The sequence below is a fragment of the Orcinus orca genome, chromosome 1 (assembly GCF_937001465.1).
Source record: "Orcinus orca chromosome 1, mOrcOrc1.1, whole genome shotgun sequence".
In the NCBI taxonomy this organism is placed as follows: Eukaryota; Metazoa; Chordata; class Mammalia; order Artiodactyla; family Delphinidae; genus Orcinus; species Orcinus orca.
This window is the reverse complement of record NC_064559.1, coordinates 204,462,868-204,486,604: the sequence shown is the minus strand read 5'-3', so window position 1 is coordinate 204,486,604 and position 23,737 is coordinate 204,462,868. Positions and strand designations below refer to the sequence as shown.

The window sequence follows — 23,737 nt, the reverse complement described above, 5'->3', positions numbered from 1 at the left end:
TGTCAAAGGACTTTCACAGCTACAAGCCCAGCCGACGGTCAGGGCAACCCTGTGAGGGCAATAGTGTCAGAGGCCATTTGATAAGAGAAGAAACTGAGGCTCAGAGAGGTCAAATGACTTGCCCAAGGCCACACGATGATTTACTGCAGAATCAGAACTGGAATGGTGTCTCCTGGTGCTTACAACTAGACCTCAGGGGAGCTCTGGACCACCTAAGTCTTACCCTGTCCCCTCATGCCAGACCAGGGATGCCGGGGCTTGGCCCATGGTCACCCCACCCACCAAGGATCAGATTTCCCTGAAATTCCCAAAGAAGCCTCCAGGACTAGTGGGCCCGGAAATGGCCCTCACATAGCGAGCTGTACAGCTGAGCTCCCCGGGGTCGAGGGGGGCGGGCAGAGCTGGAGACGCTGGCACAGCCCCCGTGGGTACTCTGCCAGCAATTAGTGCTGGGGAAGGGTGCCAGCCTGGCAGAGCTAATTCCCCCACCCGTCTTCTCATTTACACACACACACACACACACACACACACACACACACACACACATACACAGGCTTACCCACCCCCCCGAGACCAGCAGCAGGGAGGCAGCGCAGCTTCCTTTCGGTAAATCTCGTCAGCAAGGCACACGCAGGGCACGCAATTTGGTCATTACTGCTTTTAAACAGCAGAAAAGCAGAATCCACCCGCCATTAACCCGTCCTGCTCTCCCTCTAGGCTTCACCAGCTCAGTCATCAGCCTTCATCTCTAACTCCCACGCACCCGCTTCTGCATGCTCCCCAGAAGTTACTCTCCAAAAGAGTTTAAACACACACACACACACACAAAACCTGACTACAGTAAGTCAAACCGGAATTGTGTCTCCCTGCCCACCACTGTCCCTAGAGAAAACAATCAGTGGTTCTGACGTGACCTTGGCTAAGACCCTTCAAACACCCCAGGAACCCGAGACAATGCCAGCCGGATGAGGGGGAGGTGGCCTTTGGCCCAGAGAAGGGCAACTACCTATCAGGCGTGGTGCTTCAGATGGGCGCCTAAGCATTGGCCCTGATCCACCTGCGGGGGCCCAGTGGGTGTCACAGTTTGACGTGGCTCTGCTCGCCAGGTACTGAGGCCGGCAGCGGTGGTAGTGGCGGTGAGAACTGATTTTGCCTCATCGCTGCCCCCCTCCCCACTATAGTCCTGGAGAATTGGAAAGAAGTCCACCAGAGCAAGGGACCCTAGAGGGTCCTTGGTTGGGTTTATAAGACCTGTGAAACCCCTCCAAGTATGAGCAGTATTTATGCTTATGAGATTTTTTTATTAAGAGGATTCTCCAAGGGGGCACACGAACTCAAAAGGGGAAGAAGCAGAGACTGCCCTCCACCCCCACCATGGGCTCAGCAGTGCCTCATGCCCAAGTGGCAGAGAACACAGAGCTGAGCTCCAACTGGCCCTCCTGTAAGTGGCCCTGACCGGCTGCCTTCCCCCCACGGAAGCTGCCCCTGGCCTCCTCCTCACCTTGCCTGGAAGCTGCTCATTGGGACCGCCGGCCGCAGGAGCCATGCCATGACCCCTGGGCCCGTGCCCACTCGCCCTCCTGCCAGTCAGCCAGGGCTGCCCTGAGCCGGCAGAGGACGGGCACAGCGGAGCCCACCAACGGGGAGGAGAGAGGAAGCCAGTGGCTGCTCGTCTTGGAAAACCTCGAAGATCCTCTAAGCCACCTAGTGTCCGGAGCTGAGCTCTGGCCGCTGCTCTGTCCCTCCCGCTTCCCAGAGCAGACAATGCAAGGGAGCCAGAACGAGCAGGACAAGACCCCAGGGCCTCCTCCGGGAACCCGAGGCCAGGGGGCAGGGGCTGAGCTGGCTGGGGAGACCGTGCCCAGGACGGAGCAAAGGCCCTGTGGCCCCTGGCCTCCACCCCAACCCAAAGCAGGGCGGGCCCAGGGTAGAGGTTCCCATCACCCCTGCTCCTTGTCCCAGCAAGTCACCCTCTCCTGGAGATCCCCAGTGTCATCTCTGACACCATCTCACTGGGGCTCCTCTGGGTGTCCCCAACCCCAGCTTCCAGGCCTCCTGCAGAGCCCCCCAGACCCTGGGCCTGCCGCTCCCCCAGGGCTGCTTGGGCCCCCTCCCACCCCCTCCTCTGCGCTCTCTTTTCTCTGTGTCCTCAAGACTCCTCTCACCTTGAGAAGTGTTAGGATTACCCAGCATTTACACTCAATGCTCTCCCTTATTCCTTAAGACTTATTAAGAATGATAATGAGTTCCGAAGGAGCCACACGTCTCCCTCTCTCTCTTCTCCATCCTTCCCTCTCTTTCTCTCTCTCTCCCCCCCATCCCCCTCCTTTGCTCTCTTTCTGTACGTATCTTTTCCACCAAAGACACACAGGACAAATCTAGACCAAAAGGAAAAAAAAAAAATTCCAACAATATGGAACAAGGGCACTTGAGGATTTATATTCAACAAATCCCTCTCTCCAGTTGTTCTCAATTATTCAGATAAAAAAAACAAAAACAAAACACAAACTCCCCCTTCCCTTCCCACCGTCCCGGCCACCCTGGCTCTGCTGGACTTTGAACAGGGGGAACAGGAGAAGGCCCGGCCTGCCTGTACACCCTTGTTAACGGGCAGCTCTTAAATGGTTGATTAATTTTTGCAGAATTTACGACAGGCTTTAGCTTCCCCCCGGCTCCCCCGACACCGCGGCCTCCGAACCACAGCAACTTAACTTGGTGAAGTTGAAGGGGGCAGCGATGGGGGTGCCCACCCTCTCCAGTGGTCTCACGTGGCTGGAACCACGGGACACCTGGCAACAGAAGGAAGACGCACTGATGCCAAAGGCCAGGCAGCAGACAGACCCGCTCATGGAGCGGCGCGGCACCCACAGGGGAGACCACCAGGCAGCCAGAAGCCACGGCTAACTTTTGGCGATTTGGGATTTTTTAATTCCAAAATGAGGAAGCCAGCAGAAAGTAGGCAGAAGGGAAACAAACGCTCCCTCGGAACTGAAAAGGATGCCCACGTTCACGCCCACCCACACACCACGCATCCCGGCAGAGGGACTGGCCTTATCGGTCTGCCGGGCTGCCCTTCAGAGAAGGGGAAGAACAGATCCTAATGAAATTACGGTTTTTAAAATGTCTATAAATTAAATCTCTCTCTCTCTCTCTCTCTGTGAATCTCCCCCTGAGCTCCCTCCTCTACAAGGCTTGTTTGCCTCTCCTCCGTTCCCTCTGCTCGTGTCTGTTTTTCTGATATAGACATCAAGAGGTTACGGGCTCAATTACAAGTCCGCTGGAGTCTCGGCATCAGACTTGCCTGGCCTTCTCTTCTCCTCTTCAGAAACCAGATACCAAATAAATCTCTCTTCTGCTTTATATTTTTATTTTTAATGCCAAAAGCCTAAAGATTCATTCAGTTGACTCACAGCCTTTTTTAACTTACTTCAGATGGGGGAACTATCCTTTTTCATTGTGTCCAGGTATAAATATAATATAAATGCTTTTCTCTTTATTTCATTCCCCTTTCTTAAGGACACACACAAACCCTTGGTTACACCTGAAATTTCAAAAAGAGGGGCAACAGCATATAAATGTGCCTAATTAACGCATGTCTGTTGCGGGGCTGCTGGAGAATATCAGCTGGACACGTAGGATATTTCTAAAGTTACCCGGTGACATCATAAGGCTTATTAGCAAAAGGTCCATTTGAAAAGGGTGGAACATAAATGGTGATTTTTTTTTTAAAGGAAAACATTGCTTCTACCCTCCCTGATACAGAAGAGAGATGGGCCATCTATATCATTTTACATCCTCAAAAGCTGCCCCCCCCAAAAAAAGAAAAAAGTTTAAAAATCCAAGTCATAATCAACCATCATAGCTGTTGATTCCTGAGAAGCAGAAACCAGCTCTGAGGTGTAGGTCTAAGGGGAAAAAACAACCCCCCACTATAATACTGGAAACACTAACCAGAAGGGATTCCAAAAGGTACTTTTCTAGGAAAAAGCACTTGAAACAAAGGCTGGAGAAAGCTGAAGTTCAAGGTGAATTGAAAAGAAAAACTCTGTCTTTCCAATTAACCAGACTGGGAAAAGGGGGCGGGTGGGGGGGGGCGACGACTACGACGACGACATTACTACCGACTCATTAATTCCTTCCTGTACACAATTTAATTAAATTCCGCTAAATACAGGAGAAATACTCATTTTGGAGCGCCTCCCCCCCACCTCAAAAACAAATTCCTTCAGGTTACTCCCCCCATGCCAGCACTTCCCCTGCTGTACAACCTTCAAATGGATTTCCAACCCACGCGTGGACTGCACTGCTCTCGGCTGCAAGAATGACAGCCTCATATGTCTGAAAGCTGACACTTTAGCTTTTAAAAGAAATGGGGGAAAATAAGCTGTTGACTTCTTGGTTAAAGTATTTTCTTGTTCTAACTCATGTTCTTATGTCACTGGGCTAAAAAAGAGAGAGAGAGAAAGAGAGAGAGAGAGAGAGAGAGAAGAGAGAAGAGAGATATGACTTTCCTTGAATGATCTGTTTAACCTAAGCCAGAGGAAAAAAAAGAAAGTCATTAATTACTTATGTGAGCTATTGCTTCAGAAAGACAATAAACCTGCCCGGTCGCCATGGATATGACATATTTGCTCTGAAAACAACACAATAATTAGCAAAGGGGAAAGATACAAGGAGAATATGCAAACTCGTGAGTTTAAAGCCACAGTGCTCTTTTCTACCGGTAAGCCTGTTCTGTTTGCAATCCAAATCAAACACGTTTTTAAAATACAGCAGAGAGGGAAATAACAGGAACGGGTCCTCTCTCCTCTGAGCTGAGAAGCAACAACCACTCCACCCTCTTCCAAAATAAAATAATATAAAAGAGAACCAGGACGGCAGAAGGAGAAAAAAAGTCAAGTATTGCCTCTGTTTTATTTCCTAGAGCAGGGGTGGAGTCTGAGGTTTGTTTTTTTCTTTTATTTATTTTTTATTTTTTTTTAAGTGTGCTCTTATTTAGCATTGGATCTTCTGGCCAGATACAAATTTATTTATAAAAGCCAAATGCCCTGTGTGCGGCTCATCCCTCCCCAAAGTAAGTGGAAATGTGAAGGGGTGGGAGGTGGTGGGCTCTAGCTGAAAAACAAAACAGTACACTCAGAAAGCATCAGTTCCAGAGAGGGACATCCACTCCCCCACCTCCAAGAAAATGGAACCCAGGCCTTACTTTAATATTAAAAATGCATTAAATGGTTTTACCTACAACTCAGTCCCAGAGGATCATTAGGAAATGCAATCGCTTTGTATCATATCTGTCAGCGTGATAAATATCTGAGTTCAGAGTGGGTTTGCAATTTTTCAGAGTGTCACAAACCAAGATAATTTTTTTTTTTTACTTTCTTAATTCACTGTACCCACCCCCTCAAAGTCACAAGTCTACAGAAAAATACCTGAGGAGAGGAGAAGAGGGAAAAGGATGAAAAGTTGATATGCTCTCATACACCAGAGGTTACTGATATTCCTCTAAAAAGTAGAAAAATTGAGACTTTAAAATATTTGGGTGAGAATATTTTTAAAAAATTTAAAGCACTCCATTAGGTTTGAGTAAAAACTCCTTTTCCCCTCTTCCCAGAGGCTAATTTTCCAAAAACAGATGGTCAGGATCTAAAAGAGAAGCAAATATACCTCAACCCCCGCAGGCAGAGAAATCTAACTTTGAACTTCTTTTTAAATTAAAAAAAGTGTGTGGGGGGGCAAGATAAACTATTAATAAGTATGAAAAATTAGCTGAGCTACAAGTTTTGTATTTCTTATGCAAAAAATTCTTTAAACACAAGGGGAGCAGATATATAGGAGAGGTTCACATTTGACTGACTTCCTTTTTTTTCACAACAGTTTGTTGTTGTTTTTTTTTTAGATTGAACTCTTTGATCTTGAAAGAATTTTGCTCTTATATTATGGGGGAGAAGGGGGTGGTGGTGAAATGATCTGTTTTAAATGATGATGCAACTTAGGGATCAAAGCCTTGGCTTTCTTCTAGCCATAATAAGCTGTACTTGCCACAAAGCGTGAGTCTCCGGGCTTCTCTCCTTCGTAAGAAGGAAATAAAATGCACCGAGACTCAGAGAAAGACGCAAAGTGTCTGCAAGGTGCAAAGTCTAGAAAACAAAACAAAACAAAAGTCAGGGAAAAAGAAAAAGGAGAGAGATACTGCCCCTTTAAACGTTTTAGTGCATATGGAGTTTGATTTCTGAAAGAGATCAGTTTAACATCTCCATAGAAACCAGCAACAGATTATCATCAACAGAATAAATAACTAGTCTAATAAATTAAACAGGAGGCATAAGATCGCTGGAAACCTGATTACTGAAGTTCAACAATATTCCCCATAAACTCTCGTTAACCGCCTCTAAGGTGGCTAACAAGATGGAGGTGGGGGGAGTCAATTTCTCCAGTTCGCCGGATTCCGGGCAGAGAGGCCGTGGCCGCTGCCGGGAAGGGAAAAGTTCCCCACCCTGCCCTGGAGAGGGTCTCAGAACTCGAGTGAGGTGAAAACCATAATGCCGAAGTTTGGGAAGTGGGAAAGCAGCTGGGCGTCAGCGGAGGCAGTGCAAGTCGCCGGAGATGGCGCGGGACGCGACGCCCGCCCGGGACGCACCGCCTCGCCGCCACCAGGGCGCAAACCCGGAGCTTTGCGCTCGGGCGCCGAACGGCCCAGCGCCCCCTCTGGGCACGTGGAGCGCAGCCCGGGCGCAGCCCCCGGGGACCAACTACCCCCCTCACCACGCCCGGCGCAGCTGCTCCTGCTCAGCCCGGACAGCTCCCTTTAGGACGGCGACGTGTGTGTGTGTGTGTGTGTGTGTGTGTGTGTGTGTGTGTGTGTGTGTGGTGCATGTGTGTAGCGTGTGTGTGTGTGTGTGTGTGTGCGCGAGCGGGCGCGCGCGCCGTGGGGTGGGTAGGCGGGCAGGCGCACTAATTTACCCGGCGATCTGTTTTCCAGTCTCCTCGCGCGCGCTCATCGCGCGTCTGTACCAGCTTAGAGACGCCCTAAATTTACCAACTTTGCCCGGCGATTATCCTGGCTTTTTCCCCCTCGCCGCCCCCATCTCTTTGAGTGTACGGGGTGTTGGCGGGACAACCACACGCTCTGAGGGTCGTGGCCCCAGGCTCCGCCCGGGCAGCGACGCATAACCCCGGGTTGCCCCTTGATCCAGCCGGGTTTGGGGGAGCTCCAGGCACGTTGGAGGGGTGTTTTTGCTGCTTTGCTGGTGGACAAATCATACACACCGCACACGCGCCCGCCCCCTCCCCAGCGTGACTGGAGGGAGGTCCTCGCCGCACCCAAGGCCCGCTTCCCAAGCTGAAGCCGGGTCAGGAGAAAGAAACTTGTGTGGAAGGGTGAAGCGTCCCCCTGCCTCCCTCGGCACTCCATTCCTCCCCCAACTCCGGACCCGGGTCGGGGATGACTTGTAGGAAGAATCTGCGCCCACCCCCTAGAGAAAAATCTATTATTATTATCTTAATCTACGCCCCCAAAGTGTCCCTCCCGCCGTGATTGACGGCGCATACACCTGTTCCCCTCGCCGAGGAGCTTCCAACGCTGGGGACAGACATTCGCCCAAAAGCTGCAGCGGCCCAGAGCCCGCCCGCCGCCCTCGCCCGGCCAGCCCCCGCCCGCCGCCCCAGTGCGCCCCTGCCCATACCTTGCCAACCCAGGGCCGCCCCCTCCCCTCCCAGGCCCGGCTCCCCAGCCGGTCCGCTGCCGGCCGCGCTGGCTTCGGAAAGAGAGAAAGAACAGAAAGTAAAACTTCCTGGCGGCCGACGGCCATCAGCTGCACATTCTGCAAATGCCACCGAGTAAAAATAAACCGGCCGCCGCTCCGCCCGGCCGGCTCACCCCGGGCGCACAACTCGGCCCCCTGCCCCGGGACTGTCGGTCCGGTCGATCCCCCATTCCCGTGCGCCCCCTGGAGCCCCGCTCCCCGACACTCCTCCACCAGCCACCACGCGCTCCTGTGCCCTGAAACTCGACCCCAAGTGACCAGGCAGCCCGGCCCTCTCCCCTTCGGTGCCCCTCCGTGTTCCCACAAGCTACCATTCTCTGTCCTCCGCCTGGTGCCTATTTTAGCCGTGCGCCCTGGATTCAGGGCTCCCTTTCCCCAACTGTTGAGCCCCGGGGTCACCCTCAGCCCACCCTTGGGGGCACAGACCCCACCAGACCCTCGCCCACCTCGACCGAGCCCCCTGAGAGTGCACGGCTCCACCCGCCCACCGGCCCGCCAGCCGGGCATCCCACGTCCCCGGGCGCAACTTCTCTCCCAGAGCACACGACAACCGCGGCAACTCCCCCGAACTTTTCCCGGGACTCAGGCGGGCTCCGGCCGACAGTCACACGGCCCTGAGCCGGCATCCCGGCTCCCTGTGCCCAGCACTGCCAGCCCTGCACCCGGAGAGGCTGGGGTGGGGGTGGGGGGGGCAGTGAGGAGTTCCACTTGCCGCGCCCGGAGCAGCGCACTTGAGACAAACTTCCCAGGCACAAATGAAAAAGGGGGCGCCGCTCCCCCCAGCCAAGCAACCTTTGCCTTCGTTTTCCCACCAGGAGGCACCCCCTGGCACCCCGCGCCTAAGTGAACACTGCCTACCTCTGCCGGTAGCACCTACACCCTCGTACTGGGGCACAAGAGTCGGCTGGAGGGGTTCCCCACCCACCCCCTTCCCTTGAGCAAAGTCTTGCAAAGTCACCCCAGGCGCCCCTCACCCCTGCCTCCTTCTCTGCCCTGGAGAGCGCACGAACCCCTGCAGCTCGGGAGGTTGAGGGGGGGAGCGTAGGGGGAAGGAGTGATTACTGGGTATTGGCGAGCACCTGCCCCCCCCGGAGCCCGCAGCGCGGGGGGCGCCCCCACCCTATTTGCAAAGTCCTGCACTCGCGCCTGGCACCTCCCCCTCTTCTCCCTTACCCCGCCGCCCCCTCAGTTGGAGTAAGTGACCCCCAGGAGCAGCAGCCCTCCCCTTCCCCGGAGCCGCGCGCTGGGCATTCCCTGGCCGCAGCGGGCGACGCGCCGCCCCGCTCCCGGGTGCCAGCCCTCCGTGCCCCCTGCCTCCCGCACGGCCGGAGTTGGGTGGCAGCCGCCGCTCGCAGGCTGGCTGGCTGGCTGGCTGGCTCTCTCGCTCGCTCGCTCGCCCGCTCCCGGCTGCAACCGGCAGCCTCGGGGGTGGGGGGGCTGCACCCGGACAGGGGGCGAGGCGGGGAAGCACCCCGGGAGGCCCGCGGAGCTGAGGGGCGTGGGGGGGGCCGCGGCGGAGGGAGCGCCGAGTCTCTTACCTGCACTTGGGGCGGCTTTGGGTGACTTTCCAAGTCCGGGGGAAAAATGTGTGTGTGTTTGGGATGGAGCGCCGCGGGCGCGCATGCGCTACCCAAAGTTGCCGGATCCCGGATTTTTCGCTCCCAGTCTCTGCTCTCGCCCGCTGTGATTAAGGAATTCTCCGCGGCCGAGCGGGCGAGTGGGTGGCAAGCAAAACCCGGGCCGGATCGCGGGGCCGGGCTCCGCTCCACCCTCACACCCCCAGACCTTCCCCTCCCGGTTTCTTCCCACCCACCGCCCGGCGGAGCTCGGCGGGCGCGCGCGGCGAGACGCGGCCTGCGGAGCAGATCTGAGCGCGCGGCTCCGTTTTGCAGCTGGAGAAGCTTTCTCCACCCCGGAATGAGTGGAGCAAAGGCGGGGGGGGACAAGAGAGGAGAGACGGGAGTGGGTTACTTTTCACCTGTTCTGAACCCCGAGAGCCCGTCTGCTTCCCACTTTTCCTCTGAAGAACTAGCTCTTTCCTGCAAGTTAGAATGTTAGAACTGTCGAACCCAAAAGAACGTGATGTCCTCACTGTTTTGATATCCGCTTTGCACTTATTCTTTGCAAGGGAGTTTTTCATTCAGTCCATTGTGCAAGAAATAAATCCTTAAGTGAACAATGAAGAATGAACCTCGGGCCGTGGGGCGGGGGGGTGGGGGGGTACAGATAATGAACATTAAAACAAAAGAATAATATTATTTCAGAGAGTGAAAGGATCATGAAGAAAATAAAACAAGGCAATAGGATAAAGGGTATCTTGGGAGAGCTAATTTCCCCTGCCCGGGTGATAAAGAAGGCCTCTTTGAGGGGGGACCTTCATACTCCATTGGAGATCAACCTCCCTTTTCTCCCTTTGCCCACCCTGCCCACCTCCCAGGAGGTTTGAGGTGGCCACGCCAGGCTGAGCCTGGAGGTCAGCAGCGATGGCTCTGGTCCTGGCTTCCTCAGCCTGGCCAGTGCCCATCCCAGGACTGACCAATCACTGTACCTGTTTTCCCTTCTGAACAAGGACAGAATGGAAATAGACTTGAAAGCAAGGAGGAAACACTCTGATGATGAGATAAGGAGAAATTGACCACACTAGTAAACAAATAGCTAAATGACTCGTTGAATAAATGAATAAAAATTGAAAGTATGACCAGCAGCTTTGAGAAGTGTTCAACAGAATGCATTAAACTCGGAGGAAATGCCACAGGCTGGTAAGCACTGTTGCAGGCTGGTAGACTTTGGGGCCTAATCTGCAAGGTTTCAGCAAAGCCTCTCAGGACTAGTGAGGGGTAATGACCTGAGAAGCGGTGTTCTAACTTTTGATTCTGGGCTCATTCCACGCCTGGGACAGTGTAAAGACGTGATTAACAGCTTGGGCTTAGGGGTCAGACCCCAGCCACTTACCAGCTGGGTAACCTTGAGTAAGGCATTTGACCCCTCTGTGTGTCGGTTGCCTCAATAGTAAAATGGGGATAATAATTGTACTACTGCCCGGGTGTGTTGAGAGGCTAAAATGAGTTAATGCAGGAAAAGTGCCTGGGCCAAGACAGTGATCGATAAATGCCAGTAATTGTCGTCGCTCCTTGGGACATCCAGTGTTCCCTCTCCTCATTTCTTCCTGCCCTCTCTCCCTTCCTTCTCCTCTTCTGTCCGTTTTTTCTCCAGCAACAGTCCTGTACTCATTCATTCATTCCCCAGGCATTTGCCGAGCTCCAGTGAAGAGCACATCCTCACCGGGGCTGGGGAGACAAAAATGAACCAAAAGGGACTTCCCTGGTGGCGCAGTGGTTAAGAGTCCGCCTGCCAATGCAGGGGACACGGGTTCGAGCCCTGGTCCGGGAAGATCTCACATGCCGTGGAAAAACTAAGCCCGTGTGCCACAACTACTGGGCCTGCGCTCTACAGCCCGTGCTCTGCAACAAGAGAAGCCACTGCAGTGAGAAGCCCGTGTACCACAACGAAGAGCAGCCCCTGCTCGCTGCAACTAGAGAAAGCCCGCGCACAGCAACAAAGACCCAACACAGCCAAAAATAAATAAAATTAAATCTTTAAAAAAAAAAAGAGAACCAATAGGCCTTGCCTCTGAGAAGCTGGTAGAGGAGTTTGCTGGTCTCTCCCCTCCCCCCTTTCCCACTATAAGGCTCTGCCCCCCCCACACACACCCCAACAGCTGCATCTCACCCATCACACTTTCATTAAAACATTTATTCTTCCCTCCATTTTTTCTCAGATGCTTCACAATCCTCCCCCGACCCCCGCCAAGGAGACTTTCTACCTCCTGTGAAGAAAACACATCTGGGGTGGGGGAAGCTGGAAACAGTGGCAAGTCTGGGATGGCATGAGGTGAGAAGGGAGGCCTCCTCTTCCTTTCCCAACCACCACCCCCCCCCAAAAAAAAACGAAAACTAAGCAAAAGGCTGGGAGAAAGCACCACACCCAAAAAGTAGCCCCAGCCTCGAAAGCCTCTAGTGCCTTGTTCCCCACACCCAACTCGCTTTGCAGGGACTGAAATCAGATGGTCTTTTCCTCATTTGCTTCATTTTAGCATTTCCTGAGCTCTCCCTAAAATAAAATACAAACTCTTTCCCATGGTCAGCAAGATCTGACCACTGCCTGCCCTTGGACCTCACCTCCCTCTACCCTCCCCTCGGTCACATTGTCCCGACACACTAGCTTCTTGCTGTCCTGGAAATCACCAAGCCTGTCCCTACCTCAGGGCCTTTGCACTTGTCCCCTCTGCCCAGAATGCCCTTCTTTCGGCTGCTTCCTTGCATCATTCAGGCCTCTGCTCGCATGTCGCCTCCTCAGGGAGGCTTTCTCCCTAAAGTAGCTTCCCAGCCTTTCTCTCTCACTTTACCCTGTTTGAGCGTCTACAAAGATTTTGCTTATTCATTTGTTTCCGTATTTCCTGTCCAGCTGCCCCTGCTACAATGGGAGCTCCTTGGAGACAGGGACTTTGTTCTGTGTCCCCTCGTGTCCTCCACACCTCAGCCTGGCACCTAGTAAGCCCTTGCTCTCTGGGGTGAATCAAGATAAGCCTCTGCGGTCCCTGCCCTTGAGGGACGTAAGCTGTAGGAGAATGAGTAGAAAGTGTCTAGGACAAAGTTTGGGGGAGGGAGGAGGAGCTGGTACGACCTGGGAGTCGCCAGGAGTTGCCAAGTTGAAATGGTGGCTTTGCCGCGTTTTCCACTCCCTGGCTTTTGGCCAGGGGTTGACAGTGGGGAAGTAGATGGCTCTGGTGACTTGTGCCTCAACAGAGGAGGCTGCACAGGCAGGAGGGGAGGTGGGGTCAACTAAGGACCCTATGGAGGCCATCCTTCTAGCCCCCTACCTGCGGGTGGGCTGCATGTGATGAAGAGCCTCTCCCATTTCTAAGACTCCAGGGAAGTCCCTCCCCACTAGACTGTGAGCCTTAGGGTCTGTGCCTTTGTCGCGGGAGCCGAGGAGCCAAGCACAGTGCCTGGCACCCAGGAGCCTCTCAATGATTGATTTTGAACAAATAAATTTAAGTCTGTCTCAGTCTGTGTGACTGGGACAGCCTTGAAAGTAATCACAGCTCGGCTTCCTGGTCACAGTTTTTTGGTTTCTGGTCCTCTACAGTGATGGAAAGCAACACCTAATCGTACGTCAATAGCTGTTATTTACCGAGTGGTTATTATGTGCCAGGCAGCACGCTAAACACTTGTACGTATTATCTGATTAGATCATCACAACAACTGTACCAGGTGGTTACTGTTATGAATATACCCATTATACGGATGAGGAAACCAAGGCACAGAGAATAACTTTCCCAAGGCTGAACTAGACTGACTCCAGAGCTGATGCTTTTTACCCCCAGGACCAGTTGCAGGGATGGGGAGGTGACCAAAGCCTCACTTCCCAGCTTACCCGAGTGCAACAAGCATTTTTACCTTTACTCTGAGATGAAACTTGAATGTGAGTGCATTGGGAGAGGAGGAGGAAGGAAGTAGAACAAATCTGCTTTTTAACCATAAATCTTATTTCAATCTAATAAAAGACAAAAGGAATCAAAGAAATCACAGAACCAAGCACCAGGCTTTATACACATGAAGCACTCAATCAGTGCTGGCAAACAATCACTATTTTTAAATTTAAAAATTACAGACTATGTACTTGTTTCCCTTTTTCCGAAGCTGCTCCTGGGTTTGAGGTCCTCCTTGGGTGAGGTCTGTGTTTTTCGAGTTCACTGGGCCTCTCATGGTTCTGGCATCACAGTGACTATTAGTGACTGAATAATTAAACAAATGCCCAAGATAAGTGATTATGGTGATTACTGGGCAAGTTGTAATTAAAAATAAAAAAAGCTGAGTGCATTTTTTTTTTAATATGTCTCCCTTGGGAGTCCTGGGAAGGGAGTATGAGAGAGGGGCTTTTTCCCAAATCCCATCCAAGTTGACAGATTTGACAAGCCCTTCCACCCCCAAATTCCCTCATTCTTTTTGCAAAGTACATGATTATTTGTTTCTGACAATATATATAATACGTGTTTATTGTAAAAAATTCAGAAAATACAGATAAACAGGAGGAAAATATTTTAATCGTCTGTAATCCCACCACCCATGGATAATCACTGTTGATATTTTGTTGTATTTCCAGTCTAGGGTCTTTGTTTGTTTTTTGCTTTGTTTTATAAAGTCAGCACATTGAACATTCTGGGGTTTTTTTAAACCGGCTGGCTATGTGTACGTAGCATGGTTTTCTCACGTCATTAAACACTCTTCTGCAACGTGATGTTTTGTGGACCCATGGTAGAGCTTGACCACCATTTACTTAACCAGTCCCCCACTATTGGAAATTTTGAACATCGAACTCATTTCCAATTCATTTCATTATGATAAAGAGCGCTAATGAATATCCTTGTCCCTAAATAATCACGCACATTCCTTAAAGTGGAATTGTGAGTCAAAGAGCGAGCGTGCATTTCAGAGCTTTGACTCCCGTTGCCAGAGTGCCCCCTCCCCAGAAGGTGTATGAACTTGCCCTCTGACCAGCTGTGTGTGAGTCAGCCCCATCTCTCCAGTCTTCGGCATTCTCACTCTTTTTTTTTTAAACCCCTGTTAATTTAATGGGTGAAAGAGTCTGTGATTCCAGTAATGAATCCTTATTAGAACCCTGCTGGCCACAAGCAGGGGCTGTTTCAAGGTTTGAGCGGCCTTGTTCAGACCTACCACCTCGGGCAGAGATGAGAAGGACAGATGCTTAGGAGCCGGGAGCTGGAGTGGAGAGCAGAGCCCTGTTACAGATTCTTGGGGGGCTTCGAGAACGTCTACTTGAGCCCAGGCTTCTAGGGCATCTGCTCAGCTCCTGGGGGCAGAGGGGTGGGGTCTATCTTCGTCTTTCAGCCTCAACCGGGATGAGCTCCTGCCCCCTCCTACCTCTCCACCCACACCTTCCAGAAACCTCTCTGGACAGAGGAGCCTTAGGGATTTCTATGCCATAAACACTACCTGTTTTCCGAGTTCAGGATCCATACTTTGTACCTCCTTTCATTTCCCTGTCTGAGCTCTCACCCAGCTCCTGTCAAGGGACAGGCTGTTTTGCTCTCTGGTTCAACCTTTTCCTTTTTCGAGTTGGTTCTAATTAATTCACTTTTTTGGTATGTATGTTTACCCTTACCTGGTAACGAGAAAGAATTGCAGGTGACTAATTTTTTCCTTTTAGGGAATGTTCCCTAATCCCAGAGTCTCTGACTTCTCTATCCCTTTCAGCTTTAATATCCTCTGAACATCTCTATTTCTTAAATAGCTTTACATTTCTGGGGGGAAAAAAGGGTAATTCGCATTCAATGCTAACAGTTCAGGAAACACAGAAACATACAAATATAAATATAATGCAGAAAATTTCAAAACACCCACAATCTGAGAGTGCTGTATTTGGGTTTGAGTTGGACTTGAAAAATTAAAAGAATGAATCTAAGTGAGATCCACCAGGCACATCTTTTTGAGCCCACCCCAGAAGTCTGCCTGGGAGATTTAAGGATGTGTTTGGATAGGAGTGTCTTTCATGGCAAGTGGTGAGGTATGTGTCTGATTTTATCTGTATGGGAGTGTGTGTGTGTGTGTGTGTGTGTGTGTGTGTGTGTGCTCGCGCGCACGCGCGCACACATTTGTGGGACACGTATCCCTTTAAAGGAGGGTCTGGGTCTATGCAGGTATAGCTGCGCTCTATTTGCACACTGGAAGATTATGCCCATGCTGTCAGCAGACACCTGAATACAGAGAAGTACAGCCAGGTGAGGGGCAGGGCTGACGGCTGACATCATCTCTTAAAAAAAAAAGATCCATGGGCGATACCTACCCCCTCCCATGCCTGTCAGGGAGGGGCAGGCCTGGCACCAGAGCCCTGTGGAACAAGGGAAACCAAGTGATGGAGAAGTCAACGGGACCACCTGTCCTCAGAGCACAAGCCACACTCCCGGAGCCTGGTGGTTCCTGCCACGTACCACGTGGGGCCATATCTCAGCCCCAGCCCCTTCCTCCTTCCTCCCACCTCTCCCAGATCTGAAATCAGCACAGACCTCTGAGGGCAGAAGCAAACTGGACTAGTCATGGCCGTGCTGCTCTGTCCCAGGATGCAATCCCGCCTGAGGTTGGCGTGGCCAGGCCACGAGCAGAAGGAACCCGCCGTGAGACTCCGGAAGTGGCCATGCTGGCTCCCGACTGGCACCTGCGCAGGTGCTGGCCGCCGCCCATGGCACCGTGTCTCACAGAGGGCGGGGCTGGCCGGGGAGGCAGGAAAGAGCTGTTTTGCTGATGAGGGGCCCTCGTGTCACACGGACAGGCGTGCCAGGTAGCTGACTGTGGGTGGGGGAGGGCTGTCCCGCTGTGCCAACCTGGCCCGGATGAGAGCGACAGCCCTGCCCAGCTCTCCAGCCTCACCTCTCAACGCTCCCTCTGTCACACCTTTACACACCCTCTGCCCCAGCCACACGGAGCTGCTTAGAGCTCCAAACATACCCTGCTGGGTCTCCCCTCCAGGCCTTCATCCAGGCTGTTCCCAGAAGGCCTTTCTTCCCCTTCTTTACTTGTCCTCCTCCCACTCACCCATTAAGACCAAAGCAAGTATCACCTCCTCCAGGGAGCCTTCCCTGAAGTCCTTCTGCCCCAAACTGGGTTAGATGCTTCCATGTGGGTTCCCGCAGCCCCCGTTTCCTCTGTCACAGCACTAATCATACTGTTTTATATGTATCTTAGTAGATTATGTGTGTGTGTGGTTTTTAAATCTATGTTTAAATAATTGGCATATTGGAGCCTGGATTTCTAATTGGGTCACATGGGTTCAAGTCCCAGCTCTGGTACTTACTAGCTGTACGACCTTGAGCAAGTTCCTGACCCCCCTCAGCCTCAGTGTCTCTGTCTCTAAAATGGCAACAAGATAAGTATCTACCTCACAGTGAAGAATTAATTGAGATCATTTACGCAAAGCACTTAGCCTGGATTCACACATAATAACCATTGTTATTATTAGTCCCAGCATCTAGCGGGATGCTTAGAAAATGTCAAGCGAACGAGCAGTATCTACGTGTGTGATGTGTGTGTGTGTGTGGTTGTGTGGTGTGTACCAGGGGGAGACCCAGCCTATACAGGGAGGCAGGTCCTTTGTAGATGTGTGTGTCCACTCTGAAGGGTAATGCGCTGGTTATTTATGGTCATGGCTTAAAAAAAAAAAAGAAAAGACAAACCAATGTTCAGTAACGATAAAGTTATTACCTTTTTATTATTTTTTCAATAGGATTCAGAGGGAGTGTAAGGCTTGGCCATGGCCAGAATAACCAGCCAGGCTTGGAGAATATCCTGATGCTTTGAGCTACCCCCATTTCAACTGCCCCAGCAGGGAAAAGGCCGGAGAGGGCTGAGCAGTGCTCCTAAACATGGAAGGCTTAGGAACAGAGGGAGAGGGGCTGCGCAGGCTACAAAACAGGATCTCCAGAGGTAGAGCTCTTCCAAGCTCTGGCTGACTTGTCCACAGAGCCCAGAACATTTAACAGAGAACATTTCAGAGTGGGGCCCAGAGAGAGAAAGTCACTTACTCACCCATGACCATGCAGCAAATTAGTGGCAGAGTGGGAGCAGAGCCTGGGTCCCCCGACCCCAGGCCAATGCTCTTTACCACCACGTGACTCACTTGAAAGTGGGGGTCTGCCTGGCCCTTGAGCTTTGTCTCAAAATTCTACCTGAAAGGGCTCTGGCTTGTTAGAAGGTGATTCTTTTCCTGGGTCCTTCAGGGGATTGTTGGAGACATAATTTCAAGGCATCAGGACCCCGGATATTAACTAGACTACACTATGATAAGCATTGTCTATCTAGTGAGAGCTAATGGCCAGTGAGGGGACCAATCAGCTTTAGCCTCTTATTTGTTCATCTATCCATCCATGCATCCATCCAATCATCTATCCCTCCGAATTTCTGTCCATCCATCCAAACTTCCATCCATCCATCCATCCACCCACCCACCCATCCATCCATCCAACCAACCATCCACCCATCCAGTCATCCATCCATATATCCAACAAACATCTGAATGAGTGCCCCATGTGCCAGGCACCTTGCTAGAACCTGACGGTCTGGAGATGCTGAGATGCGTGCAACAAAATATTGGGAACAGCCCATGAAGAAAATTTTCGTGACATAGGAGACTTCTCAAAGACACCTAGAGATAAGTGCAGGTAGATGAGGGTGACCTGACAGGGAGTCAAGCTCCTGGAGTTCCAGGTCCAGCTCTGTCACTAGCTTACTGGAAGGCCTTGGGTATGTCCCTTCTATTCTCTCTTTGCTATGGTTTCTTCCTCTATCAATTGAGAGGGTCGAACTAGCTCCGAGGGCAGGTGGACACTGTACAGAGAAGATTCCCTGGATGGGTAGCCTTTTGAATGGAAGGTTGTAAAGTTCCAGGGGGGCAGGGGACAGGAGTTCCCGTGGTTTACAGCAAGAGGATGAGGCCCAGAAGATTCAGGAATAATAAGGACAAAGAGATGAAGGATGGGGAGTCTGTCCCAGCTCCACTCCACTGTGCGGATCTTCAAACCATTGATCTGCTTTTTTTTTTTTTTTTTTTTAATTTTTTTGACTGTGTTGGGTCTTCGTTGCTGCACACGGGCTTTCTCTAGTTGCAGTGAGCCGGGGGCTACTCTTCGTTGCAGTGCACAGGCTTCTCATCGCGGTGGCTTCTCTTGCTGCGGAGCACACGCTCTAGGTGCGCAGGCTTCAGTAGTTGTGGTACGTGGGCTCAGGAGTTGTGACTCACGGGCTCTAGAGTGCAGGCTCAGAAGTTGTGGCGCACGGGCTTAGTTGCTCCACGGCATGTGGGATCTTCCCAGACCAGGGCTCGAACCCGTGTCCCCTGCATTGGCAGGCGGATTCTTAACCACTGTGCCACCAGGGAAGCCCCTGATCTGCTTTGCTTAACCTGCTGTGGGTCCCCTAGACCTGGGCCTCTGATTGCAGGTAACTGACAAGGCCCCTGTCCCTTTGTCATCCCTTCCCCACCTCTGAGCTCTTGTCTGCCGAAGCTGTGATCACCCACACGTAGCACTCTGCCCTCTGGGATTTATTTTAAGGTCTTAGCTTGTTTATTTATTTTATTTAGAGATTTCTCGGTGCTTTGTGGGGAGGAAAATTTGAATGGGGTGATTATGGAATACTATTTCACCTCGCTGTTCATTCACAACAAACAAAGAGAAATGATTGGTGATTAAAAATGCATTCTCTCTGCTTGTTTTCTTTTGTTTTACCATTATGGAAATATTATAAATACTGAATACTAATCTGGACCTGCGGGGACCTCACAGACCTTCCAGAAACCAAGGTTCCTGTTTTTCCCTCTGGCAACCTCATGCTGTCTTCTCAGGCCCCAAACTATGGCTCAAACCCTCCCAAGAGGGTCCTAGGCCAGCAGGCCCCATCACTCAGTCCTTGCTGGATGGAGGCAGAAGTCTGCCCACTTCCTCGTCCTGGTTCCCTGCTTCAGCAGATGGAGTCGAGGAGAGCAGAGTCATGAACGTGGAGAGCGCTTGATTAGCCCAAAAGTCACAATCACAGAGCTTCACTCCCGGATTGAGGCTGCCTGCGACTCCCTACTCTACCACTTCCTGGCTGTGTGACCTTGGGCACGTTGCTTTATTTCTCTGAGCATCCGTTTCTTCCTCTGTAAGATGGGGATGAAAATGGTACCACCTTATAGGGTTACCTTGAGGATCAAACGAGATCATAACACCTTATCACAGGGCCCAGCAAACAGAAGTGCTCCATAAACGTTGACTCCTGTATCGATGAATACTCCCTCTCCCTCTTCCAGGTCTCAATTTCTCCCTCTGGAAGGTGAGAGAGCTACGCTAGCCGCCCTCTAAGTTCCCCCCAGCTCCGGTGGGCGAGGCTTCTGCCTGCAGGACGGGGTGCGGTGGGAACAATCCTCACCCACCTTGACTCTGTCGGAGACCTTGGCTCCTTTCCGGGAACGCAACCTGTGCCTGCTCGGGGCCTCCTAATCAGAGCCTGCTTTCCATGGGCTCTTTTTGAGCCATAAACCCTGCACTTCCCCATTTATTTCAATCACAAACAAATAAGTAGGAGCCAAAGGGCCCGATCCAATTCCAAAGTGTTACACCAAGTCCAGATAGACAGCAAGTTCCGTGGCGTCTGCGTTCCTTTTATCTTTCACTTTATTTAACCAAATTAACTGCTCTCCGTGTCCCCTGCGTGTGAGTGTCTCTCTGTCACATAAAATACAATCACGCTTGCGTGCTACATGTTTCAGATACTTTATCATTAACATCAATTCCAGCCAAATTAGGAGTTTCTCCCAACATAATTGCCCTTCCCATTATCCAGCACTTTATTTTTTCAAAGCACTTTCCGACCATTAATTAGTTAACCCTTAGGACGCCCCAGAGTCCGCGTTCAATGTCACCCTCCCTGTCTCCCAGCTGGGAAGGGGGAGGTGGCGAGGGGTCAGGTGCTTTGTTGGAAGTCACCCTGGATGTGGGGCTGGGGGCTATGCTAGGACCTTGGTAACCCTCCCTCCAGCCTCAGACCCTCTGTCTGGGCCGGGTCCAGGCCCGGGCTGGCGGGGAGGCAGGGGTGGTCCCCAACACTTTTAAATCCCCTCTCTCCTGATCCTCTCGTTGGCTCACCAAAGGAAGAAGGAAGCGGAAGAAAAGATTGGCTGGGTGATAGCACCTTCTTTGCTGTGGGGAACCAGGGCAAAGGGAAGCAAACAAAACACCCATCAGACAAAGGGACAGGTGCCATGCCTATGGCCCAAACCATTTACTTGTTCCTGCCACCAACAAGCACCCACTGAGTGCCAGGTAGGCGCCAAAGTAACAGATTTACCACCAGGATGTCTAGTAAGTGAGGTGTTTTTGGTGTATGGTTATGACTGCTGCCAAGCAAAGGAAGGGAAGACTTGGGGCTGGATCTCTTGGGCACCCATTCCGGCTACCAACTGGGACCCAGCTCCCTCCATAACTCTGCCCATACTCTGTCCTTTCCTGGCTAGGTGCGGCCACAGTCTCGGTCGGTCCCAAGCTAGGTGGGCAACTTAAAACTTCGGGGTAGACATCCTAGATGGGTTCAGGGAGAGCCATCTGGGGAAAACAGAATGATTTACTTCTTGGACAGGGTTCTGGCTCGTCAAGAGGAACTCTGCAGCTGTTAGGGATACACTGTCGAACCACCAATATTTTTCATTTATGGCCGCTCCACAGTCCTAACTGCTTTAATGATTTTTGTTTTCTTAAAATACATGAGCTGGCTCCCACAGGGACATTGCCAGGAACCTTCAGAGAGGTTTTCCAAGCTGTCATTAACCTGGAGCACAGTGAGTTTCCCAAGCTCTTCTATTTCAGCCTCTCTCCTTCCTTCCAGTTGTCTCAAGGATGGGGCCACCCATGCTAAGGCAGCCTTGCAGATAGAAAGCCAGCTACCAGGCTGGGAACTTTCCCCTGCCCTCTCCCTACTTGTCCCGTGCCACCACCCTGTATGATGTCAGACTGCAGGGAGCTTTTGCAACCCAAGGACTAGGCTCACTCGGGGAAGTAGAGCTCACACTGGCCATTTCTCCTCTGCGGTCACACACCCTGGGGTCTGAATCCCAACTCTGCCACTTACTAGAAAGTTTGACCTTGGGCAAGGGGACCTCTCTGAGCCTCAGCTTTTCAATTATTGAGTGTTGTTGCGAGGATCAGGTGCGATAACATAGTTGAAGGTCTCAGCACAGTTCCCAGCTCCTGGTGGGTGCTCGTTGGACGTGAGCTATCATTTGGGTCCAGGAGCAGATTGTAGACTTTAGTATGACTTTCATTCTTCCAACCTCCTGCTTTTTATTGTCTCCACCTCATTTCTTTCAGGCTCTGGGTCTCAATATGTAAGCAAGGCCAGGTGATTAGACAACACCCTAGTTCTCAAGCTCTTCATTTCGCAGAGGAGAATAGGCTTAGAAAGGCGGTGAGACCTAGTTTGCCCCCAAGCCCCCCATCTGCTGTCCCAGTTGTGTTATCTTCCACACGGCCCTCGAGTCTGGCTCCATTGCCAGTTGCCATAAGAACCATGAAGGCAGGACAATGTCTGGTCCCTCCAGGGCTGCATCCCTAGTTCCCATCCGAGTCCCTGGCGTGTAGCTGCCGCTCTACAGAGACCAGTGAATACTCAAATTGTCCTTAGAGCTGCTCTCTTCCTTCTGGGCTGGGATTTTTTTTTCCATCTCTTTTATACTTCAGGGGCTCTGTGCAATAATAGGTAATAGCTCAAGACAGACAAAAACCATGGGGGACTCTTTCCTCACTGCCCCTGCCTTTATAGCTTCACTAAAAAGGAAGATCCTATCCATTCTCCCCTAACCAACTATTTTTCTGTAAACATGCATGCATTTGTTCATTTGTTGACTCAACAAATGTTTGCTGACTGTCAAGTGCAGCTGACTTGGGTTTGAATCTTGGCTTTACCACTTACTAGCTGGGAGATCTTAGGCAAGTGACTTAACCAAGCTGATCCTCAGATCCCTCATCTGTAAGAAGGGGTAAGAGTGCCCAGCTTGTGGGTCTATTGTGAGGAGTTGATGAGACTTAAGGAATGCCCACGCTTAGCACAGAGCCTGGCACATCGTAGGCTCTGCATAAATGGCACGTATTATTTTTATTACAGGCAAAACTCGGTATGAGGACCATAGATGGTACGGCTGAATTTGAGGCTCTGCCTGTAAAGGTTTCTGCCATGGAAAAAGGTTTCTGTAGAACCATTAGCCAATTCTGGTACCTAAATAACACAATCCCTGAAGTTTTATGACCTGATGCCAATTCACAGAGCGCTCAGCTGGAGATGCTGTCTCCTGCAGGATTGTTATTCTCATTTCACATGAGAAGATCAAAACTCAGAGAGGTTGTGTGGCTTTCTTCAGGTCACAGAGCAGAGCACATTTTAGACTGTGGCCAGTCTAAAAACCTCAGACTCAATTTCTAGCACTTTCCTCTACCATTCCTCTACTCTGCCTTACCCCCCACCCCTTCCTCCCCATCCCTAGAAGATAACTTTTACTTACACAAGTGTGGCCTGGGGCCTCCTCCGGCACCCTTGAATGGTCAACTGGCACTCTGCGGGGCTGAGATGCCCCATGCAGGCCCATCATTAGAGGGGCCTCACGCCGGAGACCCCGCCAATGCCCCTTCTGTGACAGCAACAGTGGAAACCGCCCATTTCTGGGGCCCAGCTTTTCCAGGTGATGCTGAGGGAGTGTGAACAGGCCAAAAGTGTTAGAAAAAGAAGAATAAGATTTGGTCTTACCTGCCCTGTGGCTCCCCCTTCAAGGACCCATTCAGAGCCTCACCTGGTGTCCCTGAGTCTTAGCACTGAATGGGGGAGCCCTCCATTCGGGTATGACCTGGGCAGCCAAAAGGTGGAGCCACATTTCCAGGGGGGTCCTGTGAGCGATGCTGGGCCATGAGCCAAGGAGGGGGTGCCATCCTGTGTGCTCTGCAGTCCCCAGCCCCGTTCTGCTGGGGCAGCTGCTGCCCCTCCCACTAATAGCCACAGGTGGGTGGGGCTCAGCCTTTGACCTTCAGCGTCTCATTTAAGCCTCATAGACAGGGTCTGTCATCATCCCCATGTCATAGGTGGTCAGAGAGGTGGAAAGACAGCTCTGTGTCCCCCAGCACCTGGGCCTGTGCCCGACAGGTACATAGTAGACACTTGATAAATGTCTGTGGGATAAACAAAAGCATGACCGAGTGAATAAATGAAAGAAAATAGTTCCTATTAATGGGGGGGGGGGGCCCTACCACCTGCCAGCTGCGTTCTTCAGAATTCCAGTTAGCTTGTTTACTGTCTGCAGCAATCCGATGGGTAGTCACCACCTTCATCACCTTCATACACGCAAACCAAGACTCAAGGGGATTAAGTCACTCCCTCAGGGGC

At 51.6% G+C, this 23,737-nt stretch overlaps 1 protein-coding gene and 1 long non-coding RNA gene across 8 annotated transcripts in view; both read right to left on the bottom strand.

The window, feature by feature from the left end:
* CASZ1 (castor zinc finger 1) overlaps positions 1-15,985 on the bottom strand; it is a 155,044-nt gene extending 139,059 nt beyond the window's left edge. For 4 of the 6 annotated variants that reach the window (XM_049712482.1, XM_049712427.1, XM_049712503.1 and 1 more), the window contains exon 1: positions 9,302-9,459. The gene's annotated coding sequence lies outside the window, so the exon portion shown is untranslated. Of the gene's footprint in view, positions 1-6,762; positions 7,574-9,301; positions 9,460-15,849 lie in introns of those variants that run through there. The other 2 variants (XM_049712449.1, XM_049712471.1) reach the window with 2 other exon arrangements.
* Positions 15,986-19,114: 3,129 nt separating this feature from the next.
* On the bottom strand, positions 19,115-23,208 carry LOC125965099 (uncharacterized). 2 transcript variants are annotated; one of them, XR_007478601.1, is made up of 3 exons: positions 23,151-23,208; positions 22,866-23,048; positions 19,115-19,475 (listed from the first exon to the last, which is right to left on the bottom strand). It is a non-coding gene; the product is annotated as an uncharacterized LOC125965099 (long non-coding RNA). The 2 variants fall into 2 exon arrangements; XR_007478602.1 differs by lacking the exon at positions 19,115-19,475 and adding an exon at positions 20,882-20,916.
* Between the last annotated feature and the right edge of the window lie 529 nt (positions 23,209-23,737).